The sequence below is a fragment of the Balaenoptera borealis genome, assembly GCF_965194805.1.
Source record: "Balaenoptera borealis genome assembly, chromosome: 16".
Lineage (NCBI taxonomy): Eukaryota > Metazoa > Chordata > Mammalia > Artiodactyla > Balaenopteridae > Balaenoptera > Balaenoptera borealis.
The window spans coordinates 41,043,760-41,069,607 of record NC_138872.1 but is presented as its reverse complement, the minus strand read 5'-3'; the positions used below and the strand labels follow the sequence as shown (position 1 = coordinate 41,069,607).

The window sequence follows — 25,848 nt, the reverse complement described above, 5'->3', positions numbered from 1 at the left end:
ACCAATATTTGATTTTACCAGAAATTTGATTTCAGTATATCTTATTTGATGGCATTCTTCAGCTCAGAAAAATTTTACTCTACCATTTCATTGTCTACTGCTTCTGCAGTATGTATTTTTCACTTCTGGAATTCCTATTTCACAGATAGTGATCTCTTGGATCTATTTTATAGGTCTCAAACTTTTCTCCCATAACATTCAACTCTTTTTGCTCTATTCCTTGAGAGAAATCTCAATCTGTCAATATCATTACCTCCCTTTTTAAAAAATTTATTGTGAAATATTTTAGACATACGAAGGCATGTATGATATTATTTAATAAACAGCTATGTATCCACCCCCCAGCTTAAGAAAAAAGTGTTATCTAGATAACAGAAATACCTTTCTTTTCCTCCCAGAGATAACCTAAGTTTGGTGTCTATCATTACCATGGATTTCCTTATATATTTTATATATGTGTATATCCATAAAGCTATACATAGTATTGCTTTGCATTTTTAAGTTTCATATATCATACTTTATATATTCTTCTGCACCTTTACATGGATATACCACAGTTTATTTATACACTCTCCATTTATTAGGGCTTAAGACTGCTTCCAGTTTTTCACTTTTACAAACAATACTGTTATGAACATCCTTATTGCACTTATGTGTGAGTTTCTTTAAGGGAGTGTTTTTCAAACTACAGCTTACAACCTACCAATAAAATCATGTTAGTAGGTCAAGGTCACAGGAAGCTTTAAAAAAAGAGTGGTGAGGAGTAAAGGGAAAAGGGAAGAAAATGAACAAAGTAGTAAGGCACAGAGATAGATCAAAGTGTACTGTACACAGTAAATTTTGTTTCCTGAAATTTTGATTTATGTCATGGTCAAAACAGATCAATAAACAATGCTAAGGTATATAAGGTATATTCATACATATATATGTAGAATTCCTGGGTCACTGGAGAAATGTGCATTCAAACTTACTAGATATTGCTAAATTACTCTCAAAAACTAGTTTATACTTCTGCAAGCTAAGAGTTCTTGTTACTACACAAGCTCACCAACACAATATAGTCAGAGTTTTAAATTTTTACCAATCTGATATCTGTCTGAAAATATATTTCAAAACACTTGTTTTTGAATGATTTTGCTAGTTACTTCCAGGATGGTATCTGTATTCTTTTAGTATTTGAAGGTTGAATTCTCGACTTACGGCATCTACTGTTGGAGTTTAGAAGTCTGCTACTGGTCTAATTTTATACCTTTGCAGATAATCTGACTATTTCTGGTTACTTTTATTTTCTCTTTGTCCTTAACATTATCCAGTTATTTTTCTTCTTCTGGATTCACTGTGTTTTTTCAGCCTAATGATTCACATTTTTTAATTTTGGAAAATTCTCATTCCTTCTTTGGATATGGACTGTCAGTCTCCTCATTCTCCTTTTCTGAACTCCAACTTCCCATATATTAGACATGTTTATTCTTCTGACTCTAAATACGTCTTTCATGTTTCCATATCTGTTTTTTCAAATCTGTCTTCAAGTTCATTAATTCCCTCTTCAGCTGGGTTTAATCCATTTAAGCCGTTCAATGTTTTTCCATTTCAATTATTATATTTTTAATTTCTAAAAGTTCTATTCTTTTTCAAATCTTCCTGGTACTTCTTGACAGCATTTTGTCTCTTGCTCATGTTTTTTAATCCTCCATTTTATTTCTTTAGACATTTATATATATATTCCATACTCTTACCTAGTAATTTCAATATCACAGAAGTCTAATTTTGCTGTTTTTCCTGCTTACTCTTGCTCATGATTGCTGATTTTCTCCAAAGTATTTCATTCATGCTTTACCAACAGTCATACTAAAAGGCTTATCTTGAAGGTGCATCCCCCTAATGAGTATTAACTTTTGTTTCTATTAGGTGCTTTGTAGCACTATCAACATTTGACTACTTTTAAATAATTTTCTCTGCCTGCAGTTTCCTGAACTAGACAGATAGTATATATTAGAATCTCACACCCACATGAAGACAGGCTTATGGCCACAAATCTTTAACGGAGACTTTTTAGTTTCACACCCAAATGCCATGAGAAGAAAATGTCTCTGATGTTCTCTGCTGGAAGTTAAATTTCATTTTCTGGACTCTCTTTCATTAAAGACTTATCTTGAAGAGCCTCGGCCTCATGCAGAGGCCTCAATTCCAACTCCTCATCTAGTGGAGGCCCAAAGATCTCTCCTCTCAAAAGCATGTGACCTTTAAATATACGTATCTAGGTCAGCAAGTATTCTGATTACAGCTTTGGAGTCAACTTAGCACTCTGGATTCTAGTACCCTCTATATTTTTTGGCCTCTAAGGGCCAAAATCAAATTTTTAATTGTCAAGAACTGTTTTTCACTGTTCCTTTCTCTAGAAACTAAAAATTTTCAGTTTCTTTTTTTTTTTCACATTAACTGATTTCTGGGCTATTTGCTCTGCTTATTTTAGTATGAGTCCTCTGTTCAGCACTGCTAATTTTCCTCAAATATCCAATATTTCATCATTGTCTTCATCTTTTTAAATAAAGATCTAGATTGTTCAGTACTGACGGCTGGTTCAGGTCACTGCTTTACCTTCCTCAAGAGTCTCCCCCACTCCCATAATAAAAGGCTGTGGGACTTTGTGGGCGGGTTTTGCCGTTAGAGTGGTAAAAGGGAGAAACTAGCATATTTTTCGTATAGATTCACTGATCCTAGAGTCTTCTAACTACCCTGATATTGTCCGCAGTAATTTTCCCTATGTTGAGTTACAAGCTGTTCAGTAGTAGTGGTTTCTAATAATCTAATCTTGTCAGTCTTATATCTTCCAGAAAGTCCCCAAATGTTCTGATCCACTGACTGCATTCTTTCCTGTTTTCCAGAGCTGTTACGGATTTTTTTTTCTTATTCTTATTTTCTTTTGTCATTGCAATTTGGACTTGGCCTGCTATCATATACTTGCATTAATTTTTAGAAATTCCAGAAATCATATCACAGAAATTATATCCTCAAAACAAAGGATTTCTCCCCCCAAAATTGCAAGAACAGAAAACCGAGGGGCACATCTTAGAGGAGCCTCAAATAATTACCATCATGCCATACACACGTCTTGGTTTACAGTTTCTTCCCCGACCCCCTCTATTTTAGTAGTACTGTTGTATCTTATCAACAAGCAAAAAAAAAAAACACCACAAAAACAAACAAACAAAAACACCCTCTCCAATTCCTACTTCTGGTTCATCTTCTACTTAAAGCATAAGTAAAGAAATTTGAAAGTAGAAATTAGGATTTTTTTTCTTTTATCATGAACAATTTACTTTATGTTTTAAGTATATTCTTTATTATAAAAGTAATTAGCCAAGTTATAGAAAATTTTCAGTCTACAGAGTTTTACAGATGATGTGAATTAAACATGCTTGAATGAACAAATATAGTGATAAATCAAGAAACTTAGACTAAGAACTATGCCAATTCTACCAACCACTATTTTTCTTCCTCAGTCAAGCCTAAATAGAAATAAAACAAAGTAAAAGTAAAAAGAACAAAGTATATTTTTTCTGGTTAAATTTATTACACAAAGAGAATGCTTTATACTTTTCTCTGCTACTGGGTGGCAAATTCCACATAGAAAATACACTCCAGGACAGCATGCCAACTCTTTAATTTGCTCTCCCCATAACTGCCCTACTAAAAGGTTCGCTACCACCCACCCCTCCCCTCCTTTCTTTCTGAAATCACTTAAGTAAAAAAGCCTTGTGCCACAATTACCATCTGGATACTTCAAGAATATATTCATGTCACTCTACAAGTCAAAGGATTACTGTTTTAATGGTCATACTTATTAATAAAATGAAAGTGGCAGCAACCTAAATGTCCATCAAAAGAGGAATGGATAAAGATGTGCTGTACCATAAACAGAGGAATGGATGAAAGAAGACATGTTGTACCATCAACAGAGGAATGGATAAAGAAGATGCGGTATATATATGCAATGGAATATTACTCAGCAAGAATGAAAAGAATGAAATAATGCCATTTGTAGCAACATGGATAGACCTAGAGATTATCATACTAAGTGAAGTAAGTCCGACAAAGACAAATATCACATAATATCACTCATATGTGGAATCTAATTTCTAAAAATGATACAAATGAACTTATTTACAAAACAGAAACAGACTTACAGATATCAAAAACAAACTTATGGTTACCAAAGGGGAAACATGGTGGGGAGGGATAAATCAAGAGCTTGGGATGAACACACACACACACTACTATATACATCAGATAACCAACAAAGACCTACTGCATAGCACAAGGATCTCTACTCAATATTCTGTGTTTAACCTATATGAGAAAAGAATCTAAAAAAGAACGAATATATGTATGTGTATAACTGAATCACTTTGCTGTACACCTAAAACTAACACAACATTGTAAATCAACTATACTCCAATAAAATAAAAATTAAAATTAAAAAATAAAAAAGTAAGTGGCACATTCAAGCTCTAATCTCAGTATTTAGAATGAAATTGAAGGCAATTATCAATATTGCTTATACCCAAACCTATTAGGTATTTTAAGAACAAAACACTGGCTATACAGGTTTTCAAATTTATATCCTTTTAATCTTTCAACATGAGGTTTTACATTAAAAAAAATAAACATCTATAAACTATTGGTGTTCTTTGCTTCATTTATATGCAGCTCTGAACGCTGTGAATATAATGAACTGAAAAAGCTAAAGAAGCAAGTTATTTAAAGGAATACTATGTTCAATGCTTTTGTAAATTAAATGATAACCCCAAATTATCTTTTTTATAAATCCTAATTTTACTCAGGATTACTTAAAAATAGGGTTTAATAAAATAAAAGCCAAGAAAACCTTAAGATATTTCCAAGATTTAAAACAAGATGTATCTTTGATAATATTATTCTTTTCAGCAGCCCAACAAAGATTACTGATTAACACTTTGATATGCTGACACTACAGTAGCTGACTGACTTCTAAAATGAGGGCTCTTACTCAACTTTACTGATCAGCATTTTATGTTGCTTAGTTCACTAATTTCACAACTTTCCAAGACACCAACTGATTTCAAATATAATCAAGCACTCCTGAAATCTTTCCACAGAATGAACTGATACATACCTCAGGATCTCTAGGGTAGAGACCATTAATGTGAAATTCTTTGCCTTTTATCTTGAGAATCATTTAGTTTCAATATAAAAAACTTTTTAAATGTCGAGCAATTAAATTACTTAATATTCCACCCCCACCAAGCTTTTAGTAGAAATGATGCTCTAAAAGAGTAATACTTTTATTGTGTGGCTTCACAAACTCCCTGGTAAAAATCCATAGATACCTTAGCACTCCAGTCTGAGCAGCAAGTTCATAGACCACACGTTGCTAAAAGTTGCAAAATGTAGTTTATGTGGTCCACGCACTAACTTGAAAAAAAAATGGTGACTGGTAAAAAAATATCTTAAAAAGCAGATTTTTTAAAAAAACTTTCAATAATTCATTAAGCACAAATTTAGAACACAGGTTGAATTACAAAGAAATGTAAATAAATTTTTAAGTGGTGTAAAGTTGTATTCATTACACATCTACTTGAGGGGACAAAGCCTTCTTCACAATGTTTGACAATTACTGACAATTTTATTATCCACAAGAACTTTATTTTTTCTACTATTTGCTTATGTTTTAAATTAAAAACTAACATCATGGTATTATGAATTGTAATCCATAAAAATGCACAGCACAAAATACATCTTTCCAAACTTAAATATAATTAATAGTAAGCACATAACACATAAGCAATGCCTTTGGAAAACAAAAGCATGCATTAACAGAGGGTAAGTGAAAAGGATGTAAAACCAGAAGGCCTCTGTTCCAAACCCAGACTCTGCCACTCAACAGCAGTGTGACCTTGGGCAAGCCAACAACTCAGTACCTCAGCTTCCTCATTTGTAAAGTGAGATAATAAATGTACTCCACGGAGCTGCTGTGATGCTTATGTAAGTTAACATTTGTAAGGCACTTAGAACTAGGTCTAGCACATATTAAGCACTTTATAGGTATCTTAAAAAACAAACAGAACCTTTCCTAATTCCAAGGGAATGTTTATTTCCCTTATCATTAACCTCTAATTATCCTTACTTCTATGGTCACTAACTTTCACTCCTCATCTCCACACACAGATAAACACAGGTGGTTTACACAGATTAGCAACATCACTGATTTAAATTCAGAAATGAAATTCAGAAATTCCTTTGAGCTGGGTAAAGCTCAACCAAGCTATCAATCAAGAAACTATGGGGCTTCCCTGGTGGCGCAGTGGTTGAGAATCTGCCTGCCAATGCAGGGGACACGGGTTCGAGCCCTGGTCTGGGAATATTCCACATGCCGCGGAGCAACTGGGCCCGTGAGCCACAATTACTGAGCCTGCGCGTCTGGAGCCTGTGCTCCTCAACGAGAGGCCGCGATAGTGAGAGGCCCGCGCACCGCGATGAAGAGTGGCCCGCACTTGCCGCAACTAGAGAAAGCCCTCGCACAGAAACGAAGACCCAACACAGCCGTAAATAAATAAATTAATTAATTAAAAAAAAAAAAAGAAACTATGTATCTCTTATTAAAATTATCAAATAAATTAAATATGTAAATGCCCAGCATGATGAAATGTGGTATCAGTTATAGGACTCCATAAAAGGAATTTTTATTAATTACTGAATAGGACTTAGCAAAATGTTTTTGTAACTCTTACAACTCACTTTTTTTAACTTACATTTAAGAATAGAGATGCAACAGAAGAAGAAAAAAAGACAAAAACAAACAAAGCAACTGATCCTACTCAGCAACTAAAATATTTACTGAAACAAAATTTTACTGTAGAATTTTTATAGAAACCTTAAAATGGATTAAACTCCCATCATCACTTCTATTTTGGCTAAATTAGTGATGCCAAAATTAAGACATTCTACAAACTTGCAATCATGTTTCCATGGGTCATCATAATCTGTTCACATTTTGGAGTGTATTGAAATAACAATACAAAAAAGGCTCTTATTAAATTGCAGGCTATGTTAGAATATAACCAGCTACTCATGGGTAATACTCTTTAAAATGAAGATTAGACTTTAATCATTAAAAAATATATTTTAGGCCTCATGTGAAATGCTTAACTTTTTCAAGCTCTATGCACCTAAGCCATGACAAGGATCTCAAAAAGGAAAAAAGATCATTTCAGTTTTCAAAAGTTTTTTTTTTCTTACAAAATCATAAAGTTAACTTAAAATGAATCATTGGATTAGTAAATCAATAGCTAATTATTGCAAGTTATCAATGTTAAGTAACCAACATGTATTTAGTAAGTGGATACCCGAGAGCCCACCCACACTTGTGCTAAATGAACAGATTCCTCGTTAATGAAAACCTGAAGCCTAAAGTGAAAGGCAAAGTTACATTACTAAGGCATTGAAGATGACAGTGAACCTCTTCCTCCAAAACTGATTTTCTGTGAGATACAACAGAAAATCTCTACTCAGAAAAAAAAATTTTTATACTTATGAGGAGCAACCACAGGAAAACACCCTGAGGTACTGTTAATAGGGTAGGTTCCTAGGCCCTAATCCATACCTATTGAATCAGAATCTGTATTCTGAACCTGAATCTGAAGCTGATTCTGAATACATTTCATAAACATTAAATATGTTAAGCAAAATTTTACTGAGAACCCAACAGATTCCAGTCATTGTGCCAGGAACTGGAGACTATTAAAATATTAGTGTCAGTAAATCTCAGCTGAAAAGACAAGACTATTAAATATTAAACATCATATAGAATTCAAAATGGCAGAAACCATGTCTTGTTCTTTATTGAATCCCTGTTGGCTGTCTGAATGATGCATTTCAAAAATGGGTTTGTGATTATCCATTTTTTGTTTATCTGCACTACTTTACCCTTCTTTTTTCCTGAATAATGAATTTAAGAGATGATAGGAAAGAAATTAAAAAGTCTAAATAAGCTTTCACTATATTATGCCCATGAAAAAATACAAATTACTTTTGAGATCAACGACAGAGTAACCAAAAATTCAGAGGAAAAAATTTTCCATAACTCAGTAGTCATGCCCCAGTGTGAAATATCAATAAGTACTTGAAAACAACTCAATAAATAGCCATCTGTCATATAATGAAACTTCTATAGAGTAACTACAATATCATGTTTAGTAACTTCCTTATAAAAATTTTACATTACAGATTAATAATTATCCTCACTATATAAATGGAAGAGTGGAGAATAAAATGTTTGCACAAGTACATATACTAAAAGTTAGGTCTGTTAACCTTCAAGACGTTATCATGTACCAGGTAGACTACTTTCCTTCAAAATAAGTGCCCCTAAAAGATGAAATTACTATCTTATTAATTAAGGCATAAATAAATCTCAATGAAGTCAAGAACAAGGCAAGAATGCCTGTTATGAACACTATTATTTAACACAGTACTAGCGACATTAGCCAAAGCAAAAGAAAAAAAAAATAAGAGGTACGAATATTAAGAAGCTATAAGATCATTTGCAGAAGGCTTTATTGTCTACCTAGAAAATCCAAGAGTATCTCTTAAAAGACTGTGACTAATAACAAAATTCCAGATCAGTATTCAAAAATGAACTTTCCTATACCTCATGAATAACCAATTATAAAATTAAATGAGAATGAAGAGCCCATTCATAATTTTAAAATCTATTAAATAAATATCTAGCAATAAGCCTAACCAAAGTTGATAAGACTGAGATAAAGAAAATTATGAAATATCAAATGACCAAGTAAAATTGTGTGTAAAATACATACATACACAATCACTAAAAATACACAATAGATGAAACCAAAAACTCTGCAACACATATAACTAAAGGTAATTTCCTAAACGTGCAATGAACTCTTAGGAGGTTAATTTTTAAAACCTTTTTTTTAAATGAGCAAATGATGTGAGGAAATAATTCATTAAATGAGCATGCAATTCACTTAATACAGTGCTTGGCCCACAGTAAGTGCTTAAACAGAAAAACAAATGGCTAATAAACATATTAAAATAGATTCAACCTTATTCATGATTTCAAAAAATAGCAAAGCAATCAGAGAGGCAAAAATAAAATACAGCTGATAAAATCCAGAGGTGGTGTTGGGAAATAATGTATTTGCATAAACTAAAACTGGGAATAAAATGATGGTTCAACGTTTAAAAGTGGAAACTGAAACATCTGTCGACTGAAAACTTTGAATCTATTGACCTAGCAATTCCATGGCTAGAAATTATTCTTATGATATAAACATATACAAGACTACAAAGATAAATATACAAGGACATTCTATAAAATATTAGCTATACTAGCAAAAAAGAAATTGATAGAATCAAAATGCCATCAATAAGACAGTGATTAAATAAAATCACAATACGTCCACACAAGGACAGACTACAAAGACTTTAAAAATAAATGAAATAAAACACTAGAATTTCTTATGGAAGAATTTCCACAATAGATTAGGAGGTGGAAAAAAGATACAGAAAAATAAACAGTATTAGAACATGATCCTATATGTATTTTTTTTAAAAAAAGGATAAGGGAGTTCTAAATACACATTTATATAAATACAAAAATTTTCTACAGCATACATGAATTATTAATGGTAGTAACAGATTTCGGAAGTAAGCCAGAGATAAATGCTTATTTTTCATTTTATGCTCTTCTGTACTGTTTGACTCTCCATGTTCATGTATCACGTTTATTAATTTTTTGGAAAGCTATATTCTTGGATAAGAACATTCAATACTGTAAAGATATCAACCTTTTCGAAACTTATAGGATTTTTTAAAATAAAATTTGAATAGAACTCTGACTATTCTATAAATAGAACAAAATCTAAAATCAGTTTGAAAGAGTACATCAAAATAACCATGAAAATTTTGAAAAAGAAGTGAGAGTAGCTTTTTTCACAAACAAAATATCAAAATATATAAATAAACTATAGTAATTATAAGAGTGTAATACTGACAGAAGAACTGGCAAACAGATCACAATGAAATAGAATAAAGAGTCCAGAAACAGATTCGTGCATACATGGAAATTTCAGTATATGACTAAGAAAACATCAATGGGCATAACTAGATATCCACTGGGGAAAAAAAACTCTAAGTCTACCTCCTACCACACAAAAGAAATTCCACTCAGATAACAAACGTAAAGTAAAATTAAGCCAACTTTTTGAAGAGACTTAAAAAGTCTTTACTTTTATAGATATTAGAATGAGCAGTCTTAATTTAATAAAACCTCAAATGCAAGAGACATTAAATAGAACACTAGCCAATGTGACCAAAAATTTTTAATTTTGCTAATAACAAGATAGCATAAATGACAATAGCAATAATTATTATAAAAGCTAAGCACTTCGAGATCACTTACTAAGGATTAGGTACTATTCTATGCTGTTTATAAATCACTAATTTTTTTAATCCTCACAATAATTTCTTGAGGTACACCATCACAAACCTTGTTTTACCAATGAAGAAACTGAAGTACAGAGATTAAGCAACCTTCCCCAAGAAATGGCAGAGCCAGTATTCAGCCTGGCTGTCTGGTTCAAGTCTGTATTCTTAACTACCATACTCTTCAACAACAGGCTTTTAAAAAATACTGCAACATTTACAAAGTTAAAACACAAAAACAGGCAATCCAACAGAAAAGTGCGAAAAAGTTATAAACAGATGACTCACAAAAGAAATCCAAATGGCTAACAGCAACAGCAACAAGTTATTAGTTTCTACCCTTTCCACTGGCAAACATTTCAGGGATTAATGGCACTTTTTGTTGACAGAATTATGAGAAAACAGGTGTTCATACAATGTTGATGTGTGTATAAACTATTTCAGCCATTTTGAAGGATGATGTAACAATATTACCAAAATTTCAAATCTGCACTGTGACCCAGCAGTTCCACTTTTAGGAATCTAGCTCACATAAAGCCTCAGACATATATACAAGGGTTATAAACATATTCATCATATCCTTATTAGCAACTGGGAAAAATACCTAGTGTCCATCAAGGATAAAATAATTTATGGTAAATAAATTTAAACGATTTATGATAAAACATACAGTTTAAAAAAAAAAGGAAATGTCAAAATACAGTTTTAAGTGGAAAAAGCAAGCTCCAAAATGCCATGTATATATAATGTTAGTTTTTACTATAAAAACTAACAAAATACTATATAAGAGTAGACATACAGTAGACTATTTGTAAAAGCATAAGAGGCAGAAAGATTAAGAGCACAGACTTTGCCAGAAATATTACCAGAGAAATCTAGAGCGGTCTCTCTCACAAAGAGGGAGATACATTAAATATTTAGAATACCAGTACAAATCTATTCAGAAAAAAGACATGTTTTCATTATGATGAAAAACACATATTTACTCAATAAAGCATTCCATGAACATAGTTCAACAGTCTTTAAAATCCCAGGTTTGAGCTATTGGCAAGTTATGAATGGCCAAAACTAAAGAGGGAGTGTTATTATTCACTATCATTATTTTCAGTAAAAGTAAATCTCAGATAACTTGACATCTAGATTTGGGTATGAGGAAGAAAATAAGAAAAAGATGTATCTCTGGCTCTCTCTCTTTCTAAAACTCGGCTGTCCTTCATCTATTTAATTTGCTCCGCAAAAGTGTATGAACAATCCTTGTAATGACCATTTGAGCCACTAACAGGAAAGGTCAGAAGATTCCTTATTTAGCTGTTTAAGTACTGATAATTCCAACGAGTCTGGCCACAAGTACTGTGTTACAACAAAAAGAAAGAGAGGAAAGAGGGTCATTTCCATAAGCCTTTTTTTAATTAAAAATAAAATTGACAGTGGCCCCTTTCACAAACTAAACCCTGAAAGAACCAACAAATTAGAATTTTCCTGTGCCCCCAGGAAAATAAGGTAACAATATTTTGCAGTGTAATCCACAAAGAAAAAAGTACTATTCCTTGAATACACACTCCCTCTGTGCCAATCAGTGTTCCAAAGAATGCCTTGGCTTAGTATGTTTAATCACTTAATTAGAAACAGAACAGTAATCTGCATTTAGTTGTCTGTCTTACATTAAGGAAAAAAAAAATCACTGGTGTTGCAGTCGCCGACAGAAAGCACTGATAAATTATACTGTCAAGGATCAGAAAAGGGAAGACCACTTACACAAAATTAAATTATTTTAGAATAAGAATCTCAACAGTCAGAAAGACACATTAGACAACATCTTCTTCAATTACTGCCCAGTGAAGGAATTGCTTTCACTCTGTCTGACTGATTTTCATCCAGAACCTTTCTGAATAATTCCAATGACAGAAAATGCACTGTGTCAGAGTCCATTCCATTCAGAAGCAACTAACAGTGTTTAAGTGTTTTCCTGTATTGTTCTAAAATCAGACTCTCATAACTTTAAGCCAATGCTCCAAAGAGCTGATCCATCCTACCCTTCACTTCACCTAATTCTCCAAACTAAAGAACTTGAAAAACTAAAAAATAATTTTTATAAATTCAAATAACCAGTGTTTTCAATAGGTTAGACATCATTAGGAGTAAAAAGTCCTAAATATTAAAAAACACAAAAACTTAAAAATCAAAACAAATTCAACATACTATACATCTTCAATTCAAAGATGCCTTTTTTTTTTTTTTTAACATCTTAACATCTCTGAAATTGGCAGATGCCTTACAATTAAAGGTATTTACAGTTGCTGCTGTGGAGGTGGTGTTCATGACAGTCTTCACTGCCTGTGTATATAAGAATTTATTTATCATTTCTGGTGATATAATTAGACAACTGCAACCTCTCAACATTTCAGGCAACAATCCAAATGACCATCTGAGGAAAGAACATGAGTCCAAATACTGGTTGAAAATCTTTCATTAACACCACCTGGTAAGATCAAGAATATGCCAGCATTAAAACTTACAGACTAGGTATCAGTGGTTTAGAAGGAAATCCCAGACAAAAGCAGAGTACATTTTTAGGTAGTACTATATCACCAACTCTCCTAACTGCACATAAAAATAATTCTGTGGAAAAACACATCGACAACTCTGAATGGGAAAAAATGATTCAGAAGAATGGATTCTGAGTGCAAAGATGTTCTAGGAAGACCTAAACTTACTTCACTTATAGCTTCCTTCTAAGGTATGTTCAAGTATGATATATCATAAAAGTATATAATGGAGGAAATCTAAAATAATTTTTATTTTAAATTTATTGACAGATCAGGGTGATTAGGGAGCACTGTATAATAATTCAATTGACAGTGCTTTTTTTCCTCTTCCTTCTTAATGGAATATTAAAAAATGGTGTATCTTACAGCTCATTCAATAGAAAATGGTAGTCCAAGGAAGCTCTGTGCATGGCTGGTATGACAGATATTACTAGCTATTCACCAAAATAACTAGTTTCATCCTCTTCCTGAGTATATAGTTAGATTACATTTCTCAGCCTCTCTTACAATTAAATATGGCCATGTGCCTGACATCCAGCCCAAGATACCTGAGTGAAAATCAAGTGCACCATCTCCGGGGGCTAGCTCATAAAACCCTCTGATACATCCCTCTCTTTCCCCCTTTCCCCTAAGGTTCTCCAGGGCACCCTCAGAAGCAACGTGTTAAAGAAGGCATAGGCTTGATCAGCTCTGTCGCTGAAGAACTAACGTGAAACAGAATGCCCCCTCAAAGACACATACTCACATTCCCCAACCCAAACACCACCACCACCACCACCACTGCTCCACTGATACCAATTACAAACACCCACAATGGACTGTTAAGTAAACTAGAAATAAACTTTTATCAGGTTAAGCCATTGAACTTGAGGGTTACTTTGTTAAAGCAGCTAGTGGTAGCCAAACAGTTGGTTTTCACATTTGAAATTATAAAGTTCAAGCAGAATGGTGAACCAGATAGCTCCAAGCTCTCATCTGCCCAAATAAACACTGAAAACAACAGGCAGAAACTGTCTGAACCAACTTTGTTGAAATTCTGGAAAACAGTCTAAGGTTTACAGAAGCCAAGCAAACACCCAATCAAGAAAAACCCATCTTCAAAAGAGACTTTTTAAAGTATTTTTACTCATCCTTGCCCTACACCCTCCCCAGCACAACAGCAGTCTTGGTGTTGAAGCAGTAGCAGTGGTTGCCAGTTCCCTCCTGTGAACCAGGAGAAAAGACCTTATCTGCAAATTATTGTGTAAGTCTGTTCTCACCTATCTGGGGATACTTGAAGAACTGATGGAAGGCACTCATCCCTACTTCACCTAACTCAAAATTAAGATGGAAAAATCATCAGGCAGTGCTCATAAAAGAGCTCATAAAAGCTCTAGGCAACTACAGACTCACAGACACCTGGGACAAGATTACGGGCAGACATATAATAGACTATATAATGCCCAAGGAGAAGATACGGTGAGGCTCTTTAGGAAATAAGGACATTCAAAAGCAGCCATGTATACAGGGGAATTTAGAAAGTCGTGTGCATGTCTAGACAGGATACATGCTCAGAGAAGAGCTGAGAAGACCTTAAGCTTGCATCTCAAGATAATCCTTAGATTCAGAGGAGGCCTAGCTATGTGCTGAAGGAGTGTCCCAGCACTGAGCCGGAAGAACTCCTGAGGAAACATCTGTAAAACCCTGAGGAAGACAAAGTAAACAAAGAGAGACTTTGGGACTTCCCTGGCGGTCCAGTGGTTAAGACTTCACCTTCCAATGCAGGGGATGTGGGTTCGATCCCTGGTTGGGGAGCTAAGATCCCACGTGCCTCACAGCCAAGAAACCAAAACATAAAACAGAAGCAATACTGTAACAAATTCAATAAAGACTTTAAAAATGGTCCATGTCAAAAAAAAATCTAAATAAATAAATATCAAATCAATAATCTAATTTTATACATTAAGAAACTTAAAAAAAAAAAAAGAACAAGCTAAACACAAAGCTACCAGAAGAAAGGAGGTAATAAAGACTAGTGGAGATAAATAAAATAAAATAGAGACTAGAAAAACAATTTAAAAAGATCAACAAAACTAAGGGCTGGCTTTTTGAAAAGATAAAGCTGACAAACCTTTAGCTGTATTAAGAGGAAAAAAAGACTAAAATTTCTAAAATCAGAAGTATAAGTAGGGACATGATTACAAATTTCACATACATAAAAAGGATTATAAGGGGATACTATGAACAATTACACACTAACAAATTGGATAATCTAGATGAAATGGACAAATACCTAGAAACACACCTAGAAATACCTACCAAAACTAATTCATAAAGAAATAGAAAATCTGAATAGACCTATAACTAATAAGGAGATTGAATCAGTTTCAAAAACCTTCTAACATAAATAGCCCAGGACTAGAGGGCATCATTGGTGAATTCCACCAAACATTTAAAGAAGAATTAACACCAATCCTCAAACTCTTCTGAAAAAATTGAAGAGGACAGGACACTTCCTAACTCATTCTATATAACCAGCCTTACTGAATACCACCAAAGCCAAAAAAAGACACCACTAGAAAACTACAGCCAATATCCCTTGTTAATAACTATGCAAAAATCTTCAACAAAACACAAACTGAATTCAGCAGCAGCTTAAAGGGAATATACACCTATGAATTGGAAAGGAAGAAGTAAAATTACCTCTGTTCCCAGATAACATGATCATATGTGTAGAAAACCCAAAATATTATTAGCTTGAATTCAACAAAGTTACAAGATACAAAATCAACACACAAAGTTCAGTTGCATTTCTATGTACCAGGAATGAACAATTGATAAGGAAATTAAGAAAACAATTCCATTTACAATAGCATCAAAAAGAATAAAATACTTAGTAATAAACTTAACCAATGAGGTGAAAGACCTGTACAATGAAAATTCCAAAACATTGCTGAAAGAAATTATTCTTTATATTTTATTATTATTAAAAAAAAAAAAAACAGAAAATAACAAGCATTGGCAAGAATGTAGAGGAGTCCCTGTGCATTGCTAATGGGAATGTAAAATGGTACAGCTGCTGTGGAAAACAGTTTTGTGGTTCCTCAAAAAGTTAAATGTAAAATTACCAAATAATCTAGCAATTCCACTCCTAGTTATATACCCAAAAGAACTGAAAACAGAGACTCGAACAGATACTGGTACATCAAAGTTTACAGCAGCATTATTCGCAGTAGCCAAAAGGTGGAAACCCCAATGTCTATCAACAGATGAATGAATAAACAAAATGTGGCATACATATATAGTGGAATACTACCCAACCTTAAAAAAGAATGAAATTGGAATACACACCACAATATGGATGAACCTAGAAAACATTATACTAAGTGAAATAAGCCAGACATAAGAGACAAATATTGTATGATTGTACTTACAGGAAGTCTAAAACAGGCAAATTTATAGAGACAGAAAACAGAATAGAGATTACCAGAAGCTGGGTGAGAGAGGAAAATGGGTAGTTATTATGTAATGGGTACAGAGTTTCTAGTTGGGAAGGTGAAAATGTCTTGGAAGTGGGTACTAATGATGATTTTGGAAATGGGTACTGATGATGACTGTAAATGTACTTAAAACCACTGAACTGTTAAAATTAAAATGGTTAAACAGATTTTAAACATGCTTTAGAACCAAGTTAAGTTACCATAAATTTGAACGAGCTACTTAGCTGAGATAAGCATATGTCTAGTAAACTGCTAGGTATGCATTGTTATCTCTGTCCCGTCTCTTACCACCTGCATAAGAGGAAGAATTTCAGAGACTACAGAGGATAGAATATTTTTTGTATTTGTCGAAGACACTCATAAGTATGGTTAAATTCGGTATTCTTATGAGTCATATAATTTCTACTATCATTAAAACAACCAAGATGTCAGGTACTGGGTATCTGCATCCAAGTACACCTGTTATTTTAATAATCAGGTAAGATAAATATCTCCAGCCCCCATCCTATCTATATTCTTTAAGGATGGATGGATTCTGTCCTTACATAGGGACTGACTTCCTGCCGCATTGCTGGAGCTTCTTGCTCTCCACCATTTCTCCTCACATCTTTTCCTTTTGTTCCTATATCCTTCACACTTCTCTCTCAGGCTGCCCAAGAAACTCAAAATTCCCCTCTGCTTTTGTCTTTTCTTTCTAGACTTCTCATATCCACAAAGGTTCAAGATATTTTCCTCAACTAAAAGTCATCTCTTCTGATGTATGAATTATGCTATTCCCTTAGTATGTGAAAGCTGTTCAGTCAAATCTGGTTTTAAACAAAAATTTTTTCCCTTTCAATGACATTAGAATTCACATACACCAATGGCCAGAAATTTTATTAGCTTGTTATTTACTCTTACAAAGTGCTAAATAACAACAAGAAAATTAAGAAATTTTAAAATACTAGCCTTTAATTCAGAAAGTATCTTCAGTTTTAGATGCCATCTTCTCTCAAATCTAACAGTACAAGTTTCAAAATTCTTAAAACCAACGTACAAGCACTCACAGAGGAAACAAAAAAGTAGTGCCTGATGTTTCCAAATAACTGGCTGTCTTAAAAATATTTTTCCTTGACCAGTTGTAACTCTATTTAGCACACTTACCACAAACTACTAAGTGGATTTGTACACAAAGACCTCCACTAGACCCTATAAAATAAAATTCCAAAACAGTCACAATTTCTACCTTCTAAAGCAAACAGTCCAAATTCAAACAAACTGTACATGTATTTACAGTTACAAGCATAGGAAAAAAATCTACTTTCTATTATACACTGGCTATGAGCACAGATATGAGTAGGAGTCACAAGAAGTTTCATGCAAGAGGAAGGTGCATTCTATAATAAGAGAAGGCTTTGGAGCTATGTAGATGCGCTGATGTCCTCTCTCAATTAGTTCTCCTCACAACCTTAAGAAGGAAAAACAAACAGCCCCAATGGGGTAACTAACATATGAGGAGACAAGTTTAGGGAGGTCACAGGTTCTTTGACTAGGGTATATAACAGCAGAATCGGGATTTGATGACAGACACGTTTAATCCCAAAACCTGTGCATTCCCAGAGTTAACATAGAAGATACATATACTTATCAAAATAATAAAAATCACTCCCATTATTACACACCTGATGGGTATATAACAGTAAGCCTCAACTTATACAGAAATAAACAAAACAAAACAAAACAAAACCCTGAAAGTTTTTACCCCAACAGAATCACTAATACAGGAGAAGTATAAAATTTGGAAAATCTCTAACTCTGTTATTTTCATATGGCAGACACAATCTCAAATCTAAGTTTAATGCGAGACTCACCTCTATGTTGGGATAGTCTGGATTCTTAAAAAACTGAATATATCCTAATCCAATCTCTAGGGAACAACTAACTAGCCATCTGAAATCCATGGCTCGCCCTGGACCTAGACCAAACTAAACTGTAATATTTCCAAACCTCCAAAGGTTCATATATCTTCTGCCCTGGCATGCATATGGCCAGGCATATGGACTTTTATTGAACTTTATTATCTATATTTGTTACTTGTTTCATCAGTAATTCTCAACTTGGTTCTAAATCAAAGGCTTCAATAAAACAGTAAACTATATTCAAATCCTTGTTTTGAATACTTACATGAAAATGTAACAACTAAATATTTGAAAAAAGACGACAAAGACTTTATAAAGATTCTTTTATACAGAAAGACAATCAAGGTGGGGATGGGGGTAGGGAGAAAGGAAAAGGTTGGCTTTGGCTACCACCAGTCTATAACCTATCTCAAAGTATCTGTCTGCACTGACCAAAATGTATTTAAGTAAAACCATATTTTCTAGTATAATTCATTTAATGGGTTAAAAAGAAAACTAACACAATCTGTGGTGAAGTTACAGACTTAACAAAATAACACAGAAAGAACTTCTCATCTTGCGTTTTCAACACTGGGTCATCTTGATATGTATCAAAAAAAAAAAAAGGTGTTTGATTTTTGTTTCTACATTATTTTAAAAACAAGCTTAAATACAAGGACAATTTACATAGCACTTGGTACATGATGCAATGTACGATAAAACTTATTTATGTGTTGTTAAAATAGTGTTGGAAAACAGTTTAAAAGACCAAGACAGAGACAAAGGCAGAGGAAAAACAAAACCATGCAGTGAATTATGAATCACTATATGTTCTTTTCTTCATATTCTTTTTTCTCTATTTTAGAAGTTAACCTTACTTCACAAATGTTTGCCTAAACCAATGTTCACAACTTCACACAAAATATCATTACACAAAAATTTTTAATATTTTTATACATTAGAGTGAACGCTATTTATTCTCAAAATTCTCTTACTTAGACTAATTCTTCCATGGGAAACCAAATTCTTTATCTGTAGCCAAGTTATTTTTTGAAGCAAACCAACTAACCCAGTAAAGGGCTTAAACAGGATATAATACTAATACAATTTCTTACAGTTGTTTTATGTGTCAAGAATCAATAATGCCAAAGTAAGTGCATTTACAATGGTAATACCTTAAGATTTTTCTACACTTTAAAATCTTATTATATAATAGGCTTAAGTTTCTACATTTACACTCATTTAACTTAAGTTCTGTTGACATTTAAGTTCACAGAAATTGAAATAACGTTTAGTTACTAAGTACTATAAATAATAATACACAATGCTGATGAATACACATAAATTCTCATCCTTGTGTCAACTAGTTAAATATCTATATAGTAGTTCTGTAAAATCTTAATTGTAATTTATCATTAGGCTATCTAACTTTTAAAACAATAAAACCAACCTTATATTACAGAGATGCAAAGTATTTATTACCTACATTAAAAAGCAACTGGATTAATTTCTAAACCCATTATTCCCACGTGAATCTTTACAATACAGTGAAGAAAATGTGGGAAGACAGAAAATAATGCATGAAATACCATCAGGCAAATAGTTTATCATTTATTCAATTCACACAACAAATACTTACTGAATATCTACTGTGCACCAAGCATAATGCTAGATGCCAGAGATATAAGGGAGAGTTAAGACAGACAACATGGTCCCTATGTTCACAGTAATTAATCTTATAAGGAGATAGATCTTGATCAGATAATCCTATGATTGAGTACATTAAAAACAAACTGATATTAATGCTGTATGAAAAGGATCATAGCTGTATGAAAGTATTTAATACAGGAAACTGTTCCAAAGTAAGGGTTCAGCGAAGACTCCAGACAGAATAGAAGGGTTTCAAGCTGGGAACTGAAAGCTGAGAAAAATTAACAAGGACATGGAGATAAAAACAACCAGATAAAGACCCAGTAGTGGGAAGGAGCACAATACATTCCAGAAAGAGAAAGGACAGTGTGGCTAGATGCAGAGACCAAGAAAGGGAGTGATATAATAAGAAGCCAAAAAGAAGAGGGGCCAGATCATAGAAGAATTCAGGTCATTTAGGATTTTAGTCTTTATCCTAGTCTACTTTTCACTTTTGGAGTGAAAAATGTCTGTTTCTAATATAAGTTCTACTTGTGCAACATTTTTACAGGTAATGGAAACTTCACAAATAATTGTTTGAAGAATAAGCTAGAGTGGTCTTAAGTTACTTGAGGCAAAAACAGCTTTCTGTTTTTTTAATTAAATTCATTTGAAGATCATACAAGAGGGGGAAAAAAATCACCACCCGCTGAAAATAAATGACTTGTATCTAAAAAGTTGAGATGTTTTGCTCTGAGCTTTCTTCTGCTTCTACAGATTATTTTACTTTTAAAGTATAGTGGTCAAAGTGAAAATAATATAAAAAGGGATCAATATCAAAAGACTATAATAGGAAACATTCCTTTCCAATTTTTATAAGCCTACTGAATTCCATCCTGTTATAAATACCATTTTCCTAACTATTCAGTCATTTTAAATTGTGGCCTGTCTTCCAACCAACAACATCAAATATTTAATAAAATAATGCAGTTAATATAGTTTAAAAATCTGCGGCAAAGCCCACCTCATCATAGTTATTAGAATTTTTTAATTTGTTTTACCATATGGTCCCTTACCCCTCTCCATATAATATTCAGCAACATAATTATATTCTTATTTCCTCATTCCTGGTAATTAATAAACATACTAACATTCAAAAAATAGTTACTGCTAATTTACTAAGGATAAAAATACTGGACTATGCACTGGGATTGAAATATGATTAAGATACTCTTTCTTTGATGATTTCTGAATATCAATATTCAACCTAGGACATAGGTAAAATATAACAAAATTCAAAACCCACATTGAAATAAGATCTCAATGTGATGGAGAGACTCAGCAATTTGGACTTAACTTATATTTCTTTGGTCAGCCATCACCTCTTATGAAAATCATTTAAAAGTAGAAATTAGTTTAAGAGACCAAAAGAGGCTGAGCTTCTAAGTTAACCAAAAGAAACAAAGTTTACACACATGCCCCTAGTCAACCCAAATATCTCAAAATATTTCTATACACCTCAAAAAATGGAAATTCAGACTTACAAAGACTTCACAGTTCAGATTTTCCTAGTTAAGTGTTTTCAAATGACCTATAAATCAGATTTGAATATTACATATAAGATATGAAATATGAAGTTTCTTTCTAAGTGACCCTTTTAATATTTTGTCATACCTGAATAAAATAGTTTTATAGTTTCCACTTAACTCACCTTCATCATTTATTATATTTTTCATCCCTTACTGTTCCATATAAACATTAAAAGTATAGATTCACAGTCAATCTAAACTTACAGCTATAGCTATTTTCTCTGATACCAACCAGTAAGAGAAAATTAGCGTAAGCATGGCAAAGTCATGCTTCTCTGAGTGGTATTCTAATAGAACCTCAGCGTGGAAAGTAGCAAAAGAGAACAGAACACATAACAAGTAAACCTGAGAAATGAACTTCTGTCCCTACAAAGAAGCAATGCCATTCTTCTATCATATCCATCCATCCATTGATATATCTGTATCTATCTTTGCCTTTCTACTATATCCTAGGACTATATTTTAGTGATTGTATGTATTTGTACAGGCACTATACTTTAAATGAGGTATTCCCATTTAACGCATGTGGGGGGAGGAGGAATGGGGAAAGAGGAAGAGAAAGATTCAAAATGCCAGTCAAAACTTAGAGAGAAAGAACTCTTTGGCTACTTTTGGAGGATTTCAGGAAACCAACTCAATCCAAAAGCTGGTAAATAAAAGGAAATCTAGCATTTATTCTGCCTTTTCTGTATAAACTGTACTGCATGAAAACAAAAAAAGTTGATAAGGAAAAGTTTTTACAGAAGTCCAACTAATAAACGAAGGAGGAATGATAAAATTAGGATAACACTATTTTGCAACCCCTAATAAAATAATGGATCAATCATCAATGGCTGCTAAATTCATGAGGGAAAAAGTTGACAGGGAACTTTACAAAGAATGGATTAGACCGACAGTAACTGAACCTAGCGATCAGTCTTATCACCACAGAGAGCGATCACCAGACATCATGCAAAATGAAGGTACAATAATCTATAAAGTATTCTTTCAAAAAGAATTAAACCCAAGTCTGATCAGGCCTCTGAATTTAACTACCAGCTCATACGAAACATAGGGGGACGGAGGAACACGCTAAATGACACAACAAAGATGCAATGAGCAAAATCCAAAATGTGAAAAATTCTGTAAGACAAATAACTTACTTTATTCAACAGATAAATTACAAGAGGGAAAAAGGACAGAAAGAGAAGAAACTATAGATTAAAAGAGACGTAAGAAATATATCAGTATGTGAACCTTGTTTATTAGATCTTGACTCAAGCAAACCAACTGTACAAAAAAGCAAGACTCTTTATTAGACAATGAGAAAAATGTGAATACTAATTGGACATTTAATTACATTAAAGAATTAATTTTCTGATGTGAGAGTGCTGTGGTTATATTAAAACAACAAAAAAGTGTCCCTACCTTTTTAGAGATGCATGCATAGGCACACATACATATATTTACAGATAAAGTTGATAAGATATACAGGAATTGCTTTGAAACAGTCTGGCAGAAAGGTGCAGGGAGCACTGATATACATGAAATAAAACTGACCATCATTAACTGTTGAAACTGGGTGGTGGGCACAGAAAGGTTCATTACAGTATTCTATTTTTATATATGTTTTTAAATGCTCATTTTAAAGTTTGAAAAAAAATAAAGAAAAAAGAATTGTCCATTGTAGACTGTAACCTCTGAGGCATACTTATGTAACATACTGATTGAGCCCACCTACACATGAGGCACTATTCCAGTTGCTAGAGACACAGATACAATAGAGAGACAAGCATTTTAAAATTCCCTACAACACAGCAACTGACAAATGAAATAGAATTATTACAGAATTGCTAACACAGAGGAAGAAGTAATTAGAAGCATATAATTCCAGAGATTTACTAATAGTAGTTGACAAATATAAACATGAACGATAAGCAAATGGGGTTTTTTTTGGTAATCACCTCCCATTCTTTCCTCTGCTGATCCCTAGTTCTCCAATATTAAGAAAGTAGTAAATCAAAATAAAAATATTATCTACTTGCTTCCTCTTTTCTGCACATTGATTTTTATATTATTTGGCAATTTTTGGTTTCCTTTTGTTAAGACAGCTTAAAATTAAAATTATGACAAATACATCTGGCTACTACTCCTCTCGTTATTATTTAACTTTGTTACAATAAAATAACAAGAAGCATTTAATTAAAGTAAAAGAAAACTGAGCAAAGTTAAGAAAAAAACTTATTAAACAGTAGCTTGAGAACGTTCCATGTAATCATGAATATCAAGGCCATGACACATGGCCTTCTATAAAAACATAGGTAATAATGATAAACTACTAAATTTAAAATTGGCATGTTGTGCTAGCCCAATAAATACTATTCCTTTCCTACAAATCAGAAACTATATGACAGAATTATAAACAGACTTATTTTAAAACTTAGTTTGAAATCTCATACTTAAAAGATTAAACTATTATAAATATCAATACCTATTTATATACATATACATTTATAAGCAGTGGCTTAAACACTTCGAAATAAAATATAAAAATATAACTTTACAATTGTCCTTTATCATTTTTTAAAGATTTATATTTTTAAAGGGTCTTTCAAACTAATAAAATACTAAAACTCTCTTGACTATTATTTTAGTGTAATTGAGGACTGGGTAGGTAATGCTGCAAGAAAGCACTATGAAATATATATATAACACAAAGAAATTAACAGATATTAATTATAGAATGAGTCATTCTATTTCATGAAAAAAAGAAGAGACCAGTCACCAATTTCCAGGTCACAATAGAGAGAAGCAAGTAACATTAGATGGAAATAAGACATTGTTTAATAGAAACACAATTTTGAGTACACCACCTAGTTCTTCATGAAGAACTTTCAAGTTCAAAAAAATATGAAGGAAAGAAACGAAATACAGAGAGCAGTTGTAAACCACTGTAAAGCTCATATTGGGAGAAAGGATTAAATACACAGACTCTTGTTAGGGAATAACAATGTGAGGTGTTACTCAACGTATCGTCTCTGATTAGGCAGAAATATTTTGGGCTGTGGTTATCTCTGAAAATATCCAACTCCGAATTCTCTAACAACCCAGTTCAACCCTACTCCCACGTGCTGAATATTCAAATAGAAGCAACCAACATAAAGGCCAAGCCTCTACACAGAGGCGAGCAGAACACTGGGCAATGCAGCCTGGGTATCACTATTGCTTTTTCAATTATTCTGGCAGCAACAGAAATCTACCTCTATTTCAGGAGGCAAAATTTGTTAAAGATGATCATCAGGTATTGCATCCTTAGAAAACTGACCACCTACAATAGCAATGAAGAAAGAAAATCAGATGAATGAAGCACAGTGAAAGAGAGATTCACTTGCCACAAAAAGTGGAGCTGAAGTATTCAATATCGGTTTCTCATAAACTAAAGAATAAATAACAGACCCAACCATGAAGAGGCATATGGCCCTAGTTCAGTCAAGGCCCAGAAATCTGTCCTTTTGATTTATATTCTTTTCATTACACAGCACTACCTTCTCTCAATGATGTCTTAATTAGCCCATTATTAAAACAACTGCATTTACTGAAGACACTGGGCAAGCAGGTCAGATGTGTACATCCCAATCAGCTTGTTCAGTGACCCCAATAGAATCTGGGATAGAGCCACTACCCCATTTGCCCAAGGTCACACATTTTTCCAGGCAGAGTTAGCTCTAAAAGAACTCACAGGCTTTGCTTTCCCAGAAAAACAAAATTCTCTCTAAAGCCCAAACACTCAGATAAGCATGTTCTCTTCACAGACACCAAAGTCTAATTTGGCTGCTGTTTCCCACAGATTTTGTCCATAGGAATTCCATGCTAGTCTTCTTGTTCTGGGTCCATAGTATACTCTACAGTTCCACCAATCTAAGATCACAACCTGTGAAATTAGAATGTCCTCAGTCCCTTTCATAAAACTATTTTTCTTTCGAAACATTTATGTATCCTAAAAAGCACCCTGTTTCTTCTTAAATTTCACATTCAGACTATTAACACCAATGAGTGTTCATTCAAAGATAACATATTAAACTTCTATTAAATCTATTATGTTGTTTTTATAACTGTTTCCATATACCTTTTCAATACTTAACAGTTCATTTATATGCTAACACATATATTTTCTGTCAAACTATCTAGAGTCTCATCAAACCATAAAAACTTTGAGTGAGTAAATTTCACCATACAAATACTTTACCAATAGCACATC

At 33.1% G+C, this 25,848-nt stretch overlaps 1 protein-coding gene across 10 annotated transcripts in view; it reads right to left on the bottom strand.

The window, feature by feature from the left end:
• MACROD2 (mono-ADP ribosylhydrolase 2) overlaps nucleotides 1-25,848 on the bottom strand; it is a 1,990,905-nt gene that overhangs the window by 1,958,225 nt on the left and 6,832 nt on the right. The window lies entirely within an intron of this gene.